We start from the raw sequence: 13,064 nt of genomic DNA on the forward strand, positions 1-13,064 counted from the left end.
TTTATGAAATCTAATTAATAATTTTTGTTTCTTAATATTTTAAGACTGTTTAATTACTATCTACCAGTTTAAAGCAAATATAAGACTGCTAATATTGCTTTTTCTGTCCTGACACCTTATCTAGCAGAAAAGTAATTAACACTCACGATAATTTATATATTAGTCAAGTAGATACATAAAGCCCAGGCAGTCTGATTAGAAAGAAAGAGGTGGATCTAGAGTTTCTCACAGGGAAAAATATGGGCTTCTAAGTAATGACTTGCGGTCTTTAGGAGGTAATAAAAACTAAAATACAATAGTTTTAGATACAATGAAAATGAGAACTCAAGGAAAGTAACACATATAAGATTAATGCATATATTAATTTAAATTATTTTGAGGGATTAGAGAAGAACAAACAAGGAATCAGTTCAATGGTTTCCCAGATAAGAAGCATCCAAGCATGTATTTAAGAGACATTGACCAAATCTAGCAATTCAAGTCCCTACCACGTAGCTTCCAGGAAAGATGCTCATTAAATTTCCCGGTTTTAGGAGTTAGAAGTAGCAATATTTATCACGACATTCTGAACAAATTACTTTTTTCTGCCTACAATCTTGAGTCACCAGAACAAAACAGTATGCTGTCAGATAGATAGCAGGTATAGTATATCAGCTATCAAGCTGACAACAAAGGTCAGTGGAGGATTTTTATTTTTCAAGCTTTTTATGTGGACGGAGGTTAGATAATCTGTTAGCATGCTCGCCTGGCTGTTGACTATGTGTTTTGAGTATTTTATTGTCTTAAAAGTCTCCCCAATCCCACCCCTCTTTAAAATGTTTTTATTCTAAATAATCATACGTTATTTTAGCAAGCTGTTATTCACTGGCGGTACTGGATGGAAAAGTCCTGCAGAGTCTGATCTTACATTTGGCCCTCCAACCTGAGATTAGATTTACATGAATTCACCAAGTTGAAGGTGACAGGTAAAGGCCTAATATTTTCTGTTCAATGAGATTAACAAAAGAGTATGAGAATATCACTTCCAGTAACTACAGCATGTATCATCAAAAGCAAGCTAAAAGCTCCACTGAGTTTCATTTTTGTTTAGTTACAAACTCTTCAAAAGAAAAGGTAATTTTCAAGATATACATCTAGCTACACACTGTGAAATTCTTGCCTTTAACTTCTGTATCAGGAGTTCTTTGAAAATCTATTATAACTGGCTTTCTAAACTCATACCCAAAAGTTTGGATGGTATTTTTTCACTTGTATACTGACTGGATTGCATACGGAAACACGCAGTTGGAGCAGCAGCTTGCATAATTAAGCAAAGAACAAATATCTCATTAGAAGTCTTTCCTTAGTGAAAGCAGTCAAGAAAAGGAAATAAAATCTACTGATGCAGTTAGTACCTCTAGATATCTATGTGCCTTCAAAACTCCATTTTCTAGGAAGACAAGTTAATGAGTGACATGAATTTTACAATAGAAAAATGCAGTCTCATTGCAGCCTAACAACATCTGCATTATACATATTGCCAAAATGGACTGTGCAGAAGGAACATTAAAATGCGTACAACATGCTCAGGTAATTGTGTGGCCTCCAAAGTAACATTCCCATTCTCTCTCCTTCCCCTACCTAGAAACTCTTTAGAAGAGGAAAAGCAAATTAATTCTGAGGTCTTGTGCCAACAGTGACTCTAAACTGTTCCTTAAAGTTTCCTAAACATAATCTTTATATTTGATATATTGAATAGGAGAATGATTTGTCTGATCCAGCCTGTCTCCAACCAGACCTTAAATGCTATGTTTATACCATAGAAGAGAGCTTCTGCTCCACGAAATCTAGCAAGAAACAAAGTAATAGTTAAGCACTGCTCAGTGGTTTGCTAAGTACCAAAATGAGCAAATGGAACTGATGTATGCCTAAGTGCTCACAGAACGATTTACCCACAAGACCCACCTGCAATTCCTGAACTGGACACTGAGGAAAACTAGTAACGTCTCTTTAAAGTGATTCTTGCTAGCTCTGCTGTTCCCTCGGGGACACAACAATCTCGTCCCTAAATGGACTGTGAGGACATCCTTCCCTCTGTCATTTAATGTGAATAAAATTACTTTCTGCTGGATGTACTAATGTATTTTTGAAAGGTCAGGAAGGACATCTTGAAATCCTTGTACTATCAACAGATCTGAGGATTCTGGGACCTGTCAGGAGCCAATAATATATAATTTTAGAACAGATGGGGGTTTTTCTCAGTCTTAGAAAGGTAACCACTCAAAATAAGGAAAAAACAACGTTCCTCAAATGAATGTATTTTTTCTCTGATTTAATTCAAAGTGTCTGAGAACCTTAACCAAGCAATGATCTATTTTATTCAGTAAAATTTTATCAATTAAAATAGTTGTAAAATTGTTACAATGTTTATTGGTACAATTTTACCAATTTATAAATGTACATTCCACACTGCATGTACATATATAAACTCTGATGGAAATCTGGATAAAAGTAGCTACTAAAACATGTCATTCCTGAGCCTTCCTGTGATACTGTAGCATGAAAGTAAACAGCAACACTTAGGTCCACTTTAAGTATTATCAAATTAAGAAAAATATTCTGTGACTGGACAAAATAATCATACAAATTGATTTTGCAGGTAACAAAAATACAAATAATTATGCTAGGAAGAGAAGTGCTTTGGTGAATACAAATTAAAAGAGCAGTAAATACAACTTTGGGAGAAAAAAATCTATAGCTTTAAAGTATTAGCTGAAATTATCTAAAATAAACAAACAAACAAAACCCAAACCCAAACCCTAAATCAGAGGCAATTCGTATATGGAGATACTTTTTAAAACTTTTACAAATTTGGTCAAATATTTAACATTGTAACACTGTATCCTCAACAGAAAACGAAGTGGAAACTACTAGATGTTGTTACAACAGCCATGGGAAGAAAAAGTCGTTAATAGTGGCACCTGGTGGAGGCACAGCAGATGCAACAGACCAGATGCCTCTGAATTGGAATGTCAGCACACTGAAACAAATGGGCTATGTGAAAATGGCTAATACAGAAATACAAGTTATTATGGAAGGATTTTCAAAATAAATATAACAGAAATCTATCTAGTCCCCATCAGGCTACCAAAAGCACAGGTAAAAAGACTTAGGGGGTCAGCTATACTAAAAGTATTTTTTCTTTTTTTTTTCTTTCTTTTTTTTTTTTTTTTGGTAATAAACATTTGTGTACTTGTGCGTATCATTTCCCTTTACTCTCATTTTACCTAGTGCTCTGTAAAGGTATAATAATGTATTCTGCAAAACATTATAGACCACATTTTAATTGAGAAACTTGTGCTTAATAATAAATGTAATTCAACATGAGTAGGTCAACAATGAAGAAGGACCATTGACATCCATGTTTGTACAAATACATCTTTAAACCCCCCAAGATCTTTTCTTTTTCTTCCATATATCTAGAGCGTCAACAGAATAATGCTTGGTGACAACGCAGTAATGGGAAAATGAGATTCAGTCATCAAAACTGCCTTCAGTTTGTTAGAAAGTGATGCTATTCACTTTTAACAATCTTTCCACATTTGTGGACAGCAGCTGCTCAAAAGAAAAATCCAGTTTTCAGGTTCCTAACTTTTGTGATTTCTTTACACAAAATTGCTGTTGAGACATGGAACAAATTGTTTAAGCCAGCAACTGAAATAACTTGTATAAAAACTGCTAAAAAATAAACTGAAAAACTGAAACAGGTGTAGTGTGACAAATTCTTGGTGAGACTGCAAGGTTTGAAACCAAGAATTAAAATATTCTCTAGCTTTATAACATACAGCGTGCTACAGCCTGCATATTTGTCACTCTAGCCATGCATGTAGTAATTTATATAAAAGTTAGGATCTTTAAAATCGATCCAGTCTGTTTTTCCTTTTTTTCCTGACTTTATGGCAAGCATTATTAAACTGGACTATCTGAATCCCAGGATGCTTCCAAGTCTTAAACACACAACTAATCATTTAACAGTGCTGATTATGGATGTTTGCTCTTTAATATCAGAAGCGACTTTTCTCACACCAAAGCCAGGCCTTTCCATCTCCCATGGCTGAACTTCAAACATACAAATGAGAGTTAAGGTTGCTTTTCTGCAACATTACATATGATTGTGCCTCAGTCTGTATGCTTTTTTAAAAAGGCTCTGGATCTACTTCGTAACTGTTTTAAATTCTTAAGTTGAAAAATTTCTCTGAAACTCAGGAAGTTAAAATGCCACAAAAAAATTAAAGATTATTGCGTAAAGTATGTGTCACAATTCTTTTTTAGTGTTTACTGAGGAGTCTTCTGTAGTGGTAACTACTAGCATGTCTTCACAATTTTTCTGTGTATTTACATGCTACTAGCTGAATATAGCTGGCTGTCTATTTTATACTTTTTATTTTACTAGGTAAGAATGTTAACAGCGAGTGATCCAAAAAATGATGTTTGGTCAAAAAGGAGATTTAGAGGAGACCTTCCATATTAAGAGTGAACTGGAAGCATCATTTTGTCATAAACTACTCATGGCTGAAGATTAAAACTTCCCAACTGTCTGTGACGGGTTTTTTTGGCCCACCCTCAACTTTGTTAAATGAAATGAACCAGTGAACCACAAGAGCACAACTGAATGATTAATATAGGAACGTAAGAGAGAAGGAAGATACATTTCTATTCTTATGAACCTATTCACTCCTCCAAAGTCACCATGATATTCTTAGAAAAGGCATAATTCCATTAAACAGTTGTTGAGGAAATGATTTGCTCATCTTTTGAAAAACTTTAGACTCCAAACCTTAAATTTAAACAAAAAATGAAGCACTTGCTTCCTGAACAAAATGTATAGCCATGACAAGTGTTACTTAAAACAACTATATTTCTTAAGGCTGGTTGGTTCTCTAAATATAATGTGTTACATACATACCTAGAAAGAGAGAAAGCTTTGGAAAAAAAGCTTGCTAACAATTTCAGAAAATGCAGATATGCAACACCTACAATTCATCTGCATAATAAAATTGGCTTTGTTAAGTTATTCCTCCCAAGCACAATTTGAATTTGTTTTCTTGTCACTAAGCAGGAAGGGAATATGAGAGAAAATGATCATTTACATACTCTTTACACTCAAACATAAAATTTTGAAATAATATAAGTAATATAATGCAGTGGAGTTTTCTTTTTAAAACAACTTTTGTTTAGGCTGGTTTGTGTTTTCCCTCCAAAGTACGTATAGTTTCAGGAAAACAAGAAGATCTAGAGTTACTGTTTAGCAGTGTTGCTAGCTGATTGGTACCTGTCAGTGAAATCAAAACATGAACAGGCTGGACACCATGACTGGATTTTGCCCGAGTGATTTATGCAGCCTGAGTTTTCATAAGCACATAACTTTATGCCCACTTAGGGCCCACTCAAGAGCTGCCTAAGTGAATATATCAACTCCAGTAGTGCTGCTGTGGGAAAGCCACCAGCGACAGCTTAGCAGGTGTCTCACTTGATACATGAAAAAGCATCATAGCACTTTTTGTATGCTTTTCGTGACAGTCACTCAACAAATTATGTTGGTGGCATTGCAGGTGTCTGAGGACCGTTCCTCTACAACTTATGAATTCTGGTTCATATTAGGAAGTTATGGCAGTGAAAAGTGCAACATGCTGTTGATGGACACTAACCAAACCAAGCAGAATGGGAAGTACTTAATTTGAATCTCCATGTTTTGACCAGTAATGTAAAGTGATCATGTTGGCTGAAGCTGGGATAACTCTCACCCTCTCTTTTCCTCCCCTGCTCCCCATTTGTCTGTAGAAAAGGAATTTGGGAGCAGGCAATGCAAGATCTCTAAGGAAAAGTGACTGAACTGTAGAAGGGAAAAAACCCCCATCTTAAAAATCTTCATTCACATGGAAATCAACTATACTGCTCCAGAATTGCAGGAGGCAGACACCCTTCAACACGTACACAAATGGGTTAGGCAGCAAGGAAAAGTACTTGCAGCATGAGTCAGAGTCACAAGTAAGGTACAAGAATGAGACTTCCTAGGAGGCTAAAAGTCATCGAAGGCCCACTGAGATGTTTTTTACCATCCTCATAGGTCACCAAATTAGGTACTGACATTAGGAAAAAGTTGGCATACACATAGGTTGTAAGACAAAGGTAATATGAATTAAACAGGTCCAACAAGGCAGGATGTGCCCTAACCTTAGGAATAAAAAGGTGGAAGCAAATAAAAGTTCAGCCTGCAGCTGAAAAGATTTTCAGACTACGAAAGCAGGCTGCAGAGAAGTAACGATGCAATGCACGAGATCTCTTGTAGAGGGATCTTCATTTAAAACATTCATACCATCCATTACTTGTTGTCAATGATAAAGAGAAAAACACTCTGTCACAAGGAGATCAGTTAAAACAACTCAAGATGAAGGAAGTGACCAAAGGAACTCGATGAGACAAGAGAAGCCCTACCTTGCCAAACCTGGACTTTCTGAACCCATTCCTTTTCAGGAGAAATATAAAATATAAAGATAAGTAAACATTTCCAAAATATTTGCGAAGTTTGTCTGTGTGTTTAGTGGCATTTACAATGGCATGGTTTTGCTGAGCCAATCTGTAACTTAGTACCTCCCCTTTATGCTGGTATCCCAGAAAATATGTGTTTAAGATACAGATATGATGCAAGTTGTCCACACAGTCCAAGGAACCTGCAATATCACAAGGAGTTGCAAGAATGCTATATTAAAAATAAGCACCTAAAAAATGAATGCAATTTGTTCTTAACAGCTACTTTGGCACCTTACATTACAATACATGGAGTGAGGTAGAACTGTAGTAGAAGCGGTTGAATTACCAACTTTTCTGGGATAACTGGTAAATAAAAATTCAGTCTTCAGGAATGCTAAGTAATTGGGGAAGCTTAGCTACTATGTGCTAAATAAGATCCCCAGATAAGATTTTTTTTTTGACAGACTGTATCATTTTTACAATAATGCATATTAACATATTCAAAATTGATGAACACTGGCATTTATCTCAGACACCGTCTATGGGAAAACAAGCACTGAGCAGAGGGATACTTCACAGGAAGCATGCTGTCTATGCTGTTTTGCACATATGGTGCGTATCCAGGCAGAGGGTCAAATCATCAGCAGCTTGCTCATTCTAACTCAGATGTCTTGATGGACTGCACTGGAGTCCATCCAGTGGACAGGATGGAGAGAGGATGGAGAAGAGACTAGGAAAAAATTACAGCTTAACATGGTTTGTGAATGAATCATTCTCAGATAAACAGAATTCACTCTATTATACCCATTGCCAGAAAAAAAGAATGAAGCTAAACGTGTATTGTAGCAAGTGGAACAACATGTAAAGATTTGGGTATTTGGCTACAATGAGATCCATTTAACTAGAAGAACACAGTGATAAATCATATGTAAGAACTCAAGACTCAAACAGCTCCAAGAGTAAATCTGAGTATATGTGAATGGTGTATGAAATTACAGCCTTTTGCCCCCATACAATGTGGCTGTTCAACACTACTTTTGTTTGCAATAAAGTACAGGCATCTAATCAATCAGGCAAAACTATTCCAGGCTATCTTAAGTCCTTTCAGGCAGTCCTTCCAGTTTCTATATTAGTCAGCAGAACCAAAGTCTCTCAGCACATAGCTACCATTTCTGGAACGTGAATTTGCAAAATTTACTATTTTATTTCTCCTATATAACTAACGGTTTTCAGATTAAGGCTTTTTCCACTGCACTTTCAAATGCATGTTACCGAGAAAACTGAGGACAGCTGTTCTGCTTCTCAAAGCTGCAGCTTTAGGTTTTTCTTTACTGTTTTTTTCAGATGATGGTGGTAACGAACTCCTTTTATCTGAGAGAGATCCAGTGAAAAACATACTTGTCAATGAACTTCAAAAGCAAAGTTATAGGTTCTTTACTTTGTCGCATTTTTAAACAGAAAATATGTTTACCTTGCATAAAACAGTACTGATAGTTATAGTATGATTATAAGCAAAACAAACATATTTTTAGCTATCTTTTTCTTAAATTTAAGAAAATAACTAACATCTTTTCACGAGGAAGGAAAGCTAACAGCTTGATTAAAGATCCTCCCCAAATTTAAATGACTGTGGAGATTACGAAGACAAGACAGTGGTGTATTGTAAAAATGGGTTATTAAAAGTTTGGACTGGGCAAGACTTTATAACTAATTTCAAAGGGGAAATCTCAAGCTCTCAGCTGCCAGCAGGAGTTAGTAAATTATTAATACCATCTTGTCTCAGTAGTGTCACAGAAACACCAGTCTTTTTAAAATACCATATTTAACACTCAGAAACTATAATTTGCCCTTCATGATATAAGATGATATTGGGTAGGTTGAGAAACAGATGCAAGTAAGTGCTGTGCACTTTAGCATGGAGTTAAAGTAGGAGCTGTAGCTGAGTTAGGTTCCCCAGTTATTTTGTAATGTGAAAAGCAGGTGGAGAGTAGATGCCTCAGGAGGGAACTCAGCCATGCGTGGGCTGTGTGGAAAGATGCCTAGCCACTGCGTGACAAACAAAAATACACGAGTACTCCTTGTCTTGTCACAGGTGATGGGTGTCCTGGTGACAAGGGCCGGGTCCTTGCTTTCTCTTTCCTATCTTGGGACTCCTCTGCTCTTTTCTGAGCAATGGTGTCAATTCAACAGAAGAGGAACAGACTAACACTGACCAGGACAGGCTGGTGTAAGGTATATTTCTGAAAAGTGGGAGCTAAGGAAGACACTGCCGGGATGGATGCCTTATCCACTGGAAAATGTACAAAGGAAAAGAAAAAGGCAGTGTCTCTTCCTCCTGTATTTCCCGTGAATACCCTTTTGATATGCTGATAGAGAACCCCTAGCAGATTAAAGCACCTATTCACAGGAGGCAGGTGAAGGAGGGCTTACTCTGAAGATGGGTACTGGATTTTAGATTTCTGCAGAGCAGGTTAGAAGAGCTTCTGTTCACAGGCAAAAGCCAAACTGAAGGAGAACAGTGGCATATTGTAGAACTTAAGCACCAGCAGAGCTGGGCAAGAGTGTCCAGGCTGGAAGGGAAGTTATGCAATTATGCCTTATTTTAGACTCTTCTGTCATTTTATGGTGTCACCCCTTGGTCAATACAGCTTACTGCAGAGGGTAAATTTGCTCATGATAAGGGCCACCAAAAACAGTTTTCTGATAATACAGTAATTCTTAATTATGGAAACAATAGTGTTAAAAAGATATGTTGGCTGGAAATTGAAGATAGTAAAGTTCAAACAGAAAAAAAGTAAATTCTTAGTAGTGAATCATCTAAAGCTCAGAGCAATAACAAAAGAATTAAGAGATTCTAAATTAACAGAATTGTATAAATCAAGATCACATGATTTCTTTAATAGATAGTTGGGCACTATTTTGAAGGTTAGGCAGAGGACTCCCTATGTAAAGTCCCATGGATTATAGTTTTGTAAATAGAATATGATCATATCCATTCTTTCTGACCTTGAATCTATGAGAAATTAAAAATAAATTTTGAATTGAATTTCAACTCATCTATAATGCCAACTTATCTGATATGAATTTTCAAGACCTGTTTCCTCAAATCAGTATCAGTCCTACTTGGTTCGCCTTCTCAGACAGATATAATGTAATTTAAATATATTTAATCAATTTCTGCCTGAGAGCAGTGTTTAAGCATAAAGTTAAGCATCAAACTGGAGCTATTTCTTGTTCAGACAAGGGGAACTCTACTATGAACAGTTAACGTATTTCATTTGTAACCATTGCTTGAGGCAGAAGGTGCAGACATTGATGAGTAGCTTGCAGAGGAGCCACAGAATCCTACTTCAGTAGAAGAAAAATTAACATTTTTCTTTTTCAGAAAATACAGTTTTATTATCTGAATGACAGTTTCAGAAACACATCTGATATAAATAGAAAAGAAAGAATTACTGATAAAGTCAAATGACATTAATATAATAAAAGCAAGAACTTATAATTTGCTTTATATGTGTATTTACGTGGACATACATGGCTATATGTAAGTATAGAAAGATATATATACTGATTTTGCAGTGGGCCTTTGCAATAACAAAGATGAAACCCAAGGAAAATAAATTTCAAAATTAATGGCCTTCCTCTGATTTCTGTTCTGTAACTGAAGAGTAACTGAGGCTTAAGGGGCAATGAGCTTCAGCATTGCAGTCTGGTCGAAACACAGGAGGAAGATTTCTTTGGATACTATTACAACCCACTTGTGAGTATAATAAATGTTCCTGGCAAAATGAAAATAATCTTAGAATAGACTTCATCATTAAAGTCAAAATGAAAATCCCCTTCTCTATATTATGTTTGTGAAGTAGTTTTGAAATATTGACATTTTTCCACAGAGAAGATTTTCTGTGCATTGCAAAATACTGTTTTGTTGCTGTAATTCCCTTGCTTCGGAGAACAGAACATGGTTTTTAGTCCCTCAACTTTTTTCTGGGACAAAAGAATGAAAATGGGTGTAAAACTGTCTCTTCCAGTGTATTTTTATTTACACTTAGTTCCCATGGTGTTTTGTCAAATATGAACATTTTATGGACAAAGTAATTCCACAGTTCCAGAAAGAAATAAGCTTGTCTCCAGGTTTTACCTAGACTGTTCTCATGTACTTGCTCTCCCTTGTATTACAAAAGATGGGCCTTAAAGCTATATAATAAACTATATTATACATTGCTTTGCATTAAAAATTCTGACCATATTCAGAAATTCACTACACGCAGTTTCATAACAGCATCAGTCATGGCTGAAAAATAACTCTGAAGATTGGATGAATGTATATCACCCATTTTTATAGTGCTGCTTTTCAACATGAGAGGTTTTTGGGTTTTTTTAATTCACAGATCTCAGTTCCCAAACCCAAGGGCTTATGGCACTGCCTGCTAACAACTAGCTAGTAAAACCTGTCCATTTTTATTGGTTAATCCAACTTGATTTTCAACTTTTCACTGAATGTTAACTTTTTCCATGCCATAAGGTATTTCTACATCTTACTAGCATTGACACACAGTTTGATGTGAAGCACAACAGATATATATATATATATATATATATATTAAAAAAAAAAAATTCTGGAATAATCAAGTTCAACAGATCTGAAAATTTGGCTTTATCTGCTCTGTGATATTTTCACTTTTTACTCACTAAATTATAAGGTGCAAGAAAATGTAATACCATATAGAGGATAAACTAAGGATTGATGCAGTCAGTTCTCCAGGGATGGAGAACCCAAATTAACTAGGAGGCTGTTAAGATGCACCTGGACCCTGCCTCCCGCTCTCCTGCTCTCCCCCTTCCTGTTACCATCACGAAGTCTGTTTAACCGAAAGGCCATATTGGGAGGTGGAAACAAGAGCTTCCAAATGTGTTACATTTTTAAAAATTAATGATTTGTATCTCCCTATGGAAATGAGAGTATTGCTAGATTGTGACAAGCAGTTCTTCAAGAGCTAAATCCTGGAAGGACTCCAGACTGAGGTCACTGTCTTTTTGTGAATACCAGCCTGCAAAACTGGGAGGTATTTTACAGTTTATGCTGCTGAAAAATGTATCTATCTTGGCAATTTTTTCTTACTCAACTTTCTGACCTTATTCTTTCTCTTCTGTTGAAAATTATCACATACACTTATGCAGATACACTTCTTTCCAGTGTTTTTTTCCACCGGACAAAGTAAGAAGTATTTTTCTTGAGAGCTGCATTTGAAGGCAAAGAATTTTTTGTCAGCTATTAATTATTAACAAAAGAAAACTGAGTTTAGGAAGCTACGATTTCTGTTGTTTCTGCTTTATCCCTCCAGAGTGCCCTTGTAAATACCTTCACTCCAAGCATTAGAAAATGCAAAGATGTAAATTGTAGCCATTGTCCAAGGGATTTGAAGAACTCTCTAGAAACATGGGCTGAGGATCATAAAAACAGGAATAAACAACTGTGCTAAGGAAAAAAAAAGATAGATATTACACATAAGACAGAATAGATGTCATTACCTTTTAGTCCTGACAAACCAGCTAAAAGCAATATCAGTTTATTTATCCATGACTGCATAATATATTCTGGTTAAAAACAAAACAAAACTCTGATGCATTGAGAAGTTTAGGAGCTATGCCTTAGCATGTCCTAATTCTCTGTGTCAGCTTCTTTCTCAGAAAGGCTCGTAAAGGCTATGGAGGCACCACTGGCTGATCATTTCTAGTCGGTGATGGCACTACGCCAGCTTACTCCCATGACCCTCCTTTTGCTCTCCTTGTGCCAGAAAATTCAGAGGACAAAAGTAACAGGGATGTGGCTCTAGCAAAAAGCAACAGGAGGAAGCCAGCAAAGGAAATGCAAAATGTCGGTGCTGCTTTACTGGAGATAGGTACATGAGGAAGGGAGGGCAGATGTTGGTGTACAAGGTACCTAAAGTTACACATTTGTCATTTTGATTTGGGTGATGGTGAGAGAGAACGCCAAGGAGGTACAACACCAATAGCAGCAGTGTAGGATATTATTAAGACCGTGGTAGTAGAAAAGACATGCAATCACATTTTTTTTTTGTTCCTGACAGAGCAATAACTGCTGTGATTTCATTTTTTCTTAGTCTGTATTCCAGGTGTAGATTAGCGTGTAAATGAAGTTGGTTTAGCTTCTTTGAGTACAACCCCTATATTTCTTCAAAATAAAACAAAAACCCCAACCCAAGTGTAGTTCTGAAAAACTGCAAAGACCTTAATCAGTTTGTAAAATTTTAGCTTCCTTTCAAACTTTAATTACTCACTGCTGCAGATGTGCAGGCATTAAGAGATAACAAACAATTATGACTGATTCACCATGTGTGCCAAGGTAGTTCTCTTGAGGCTTGATGGTTTATTGTTTTCTAATGTCACTGTAGATCAAAGGAAAATAATTCAAACTGTCTTCCACAGCATAAGAGTCATTGCATATGGAAATCAGATCATCTGAGTTAGTTACTCTCTTGGAGGACTGTTCCGTACCATAAACAACTAAAGTCACATAAGAGATGCATTAA

General features: G+C 36.1%; 1 protein-coding gene across 4 annotated transcripts in view; it reads right to left on the reverse strand.

Moving 5' to 3' along the window:
* Nucleotides 1-13,064, reverse strand: part of DMD (dystrophin) — a 1,194,940-nt gene that overhangs the window by 315,551 nt on the left and 866,325 nt on the right. The window lies entirely within an intron of this gene.

This window comes from Leptosomus discolor, chromosome 1, assembly GCF_034619465.1.
Source record: "Leptosomus discolor isolate bLepDis1 chromosome 1, bLepDis1.hap2, whole genome shotgun sequence".
Lineage (NCBI taxonomy): Eukaryota > Metazoa > Chordata > Aves > Leptosomiformes > Leptosomidae > Leptosomus > Leptosomus discolor.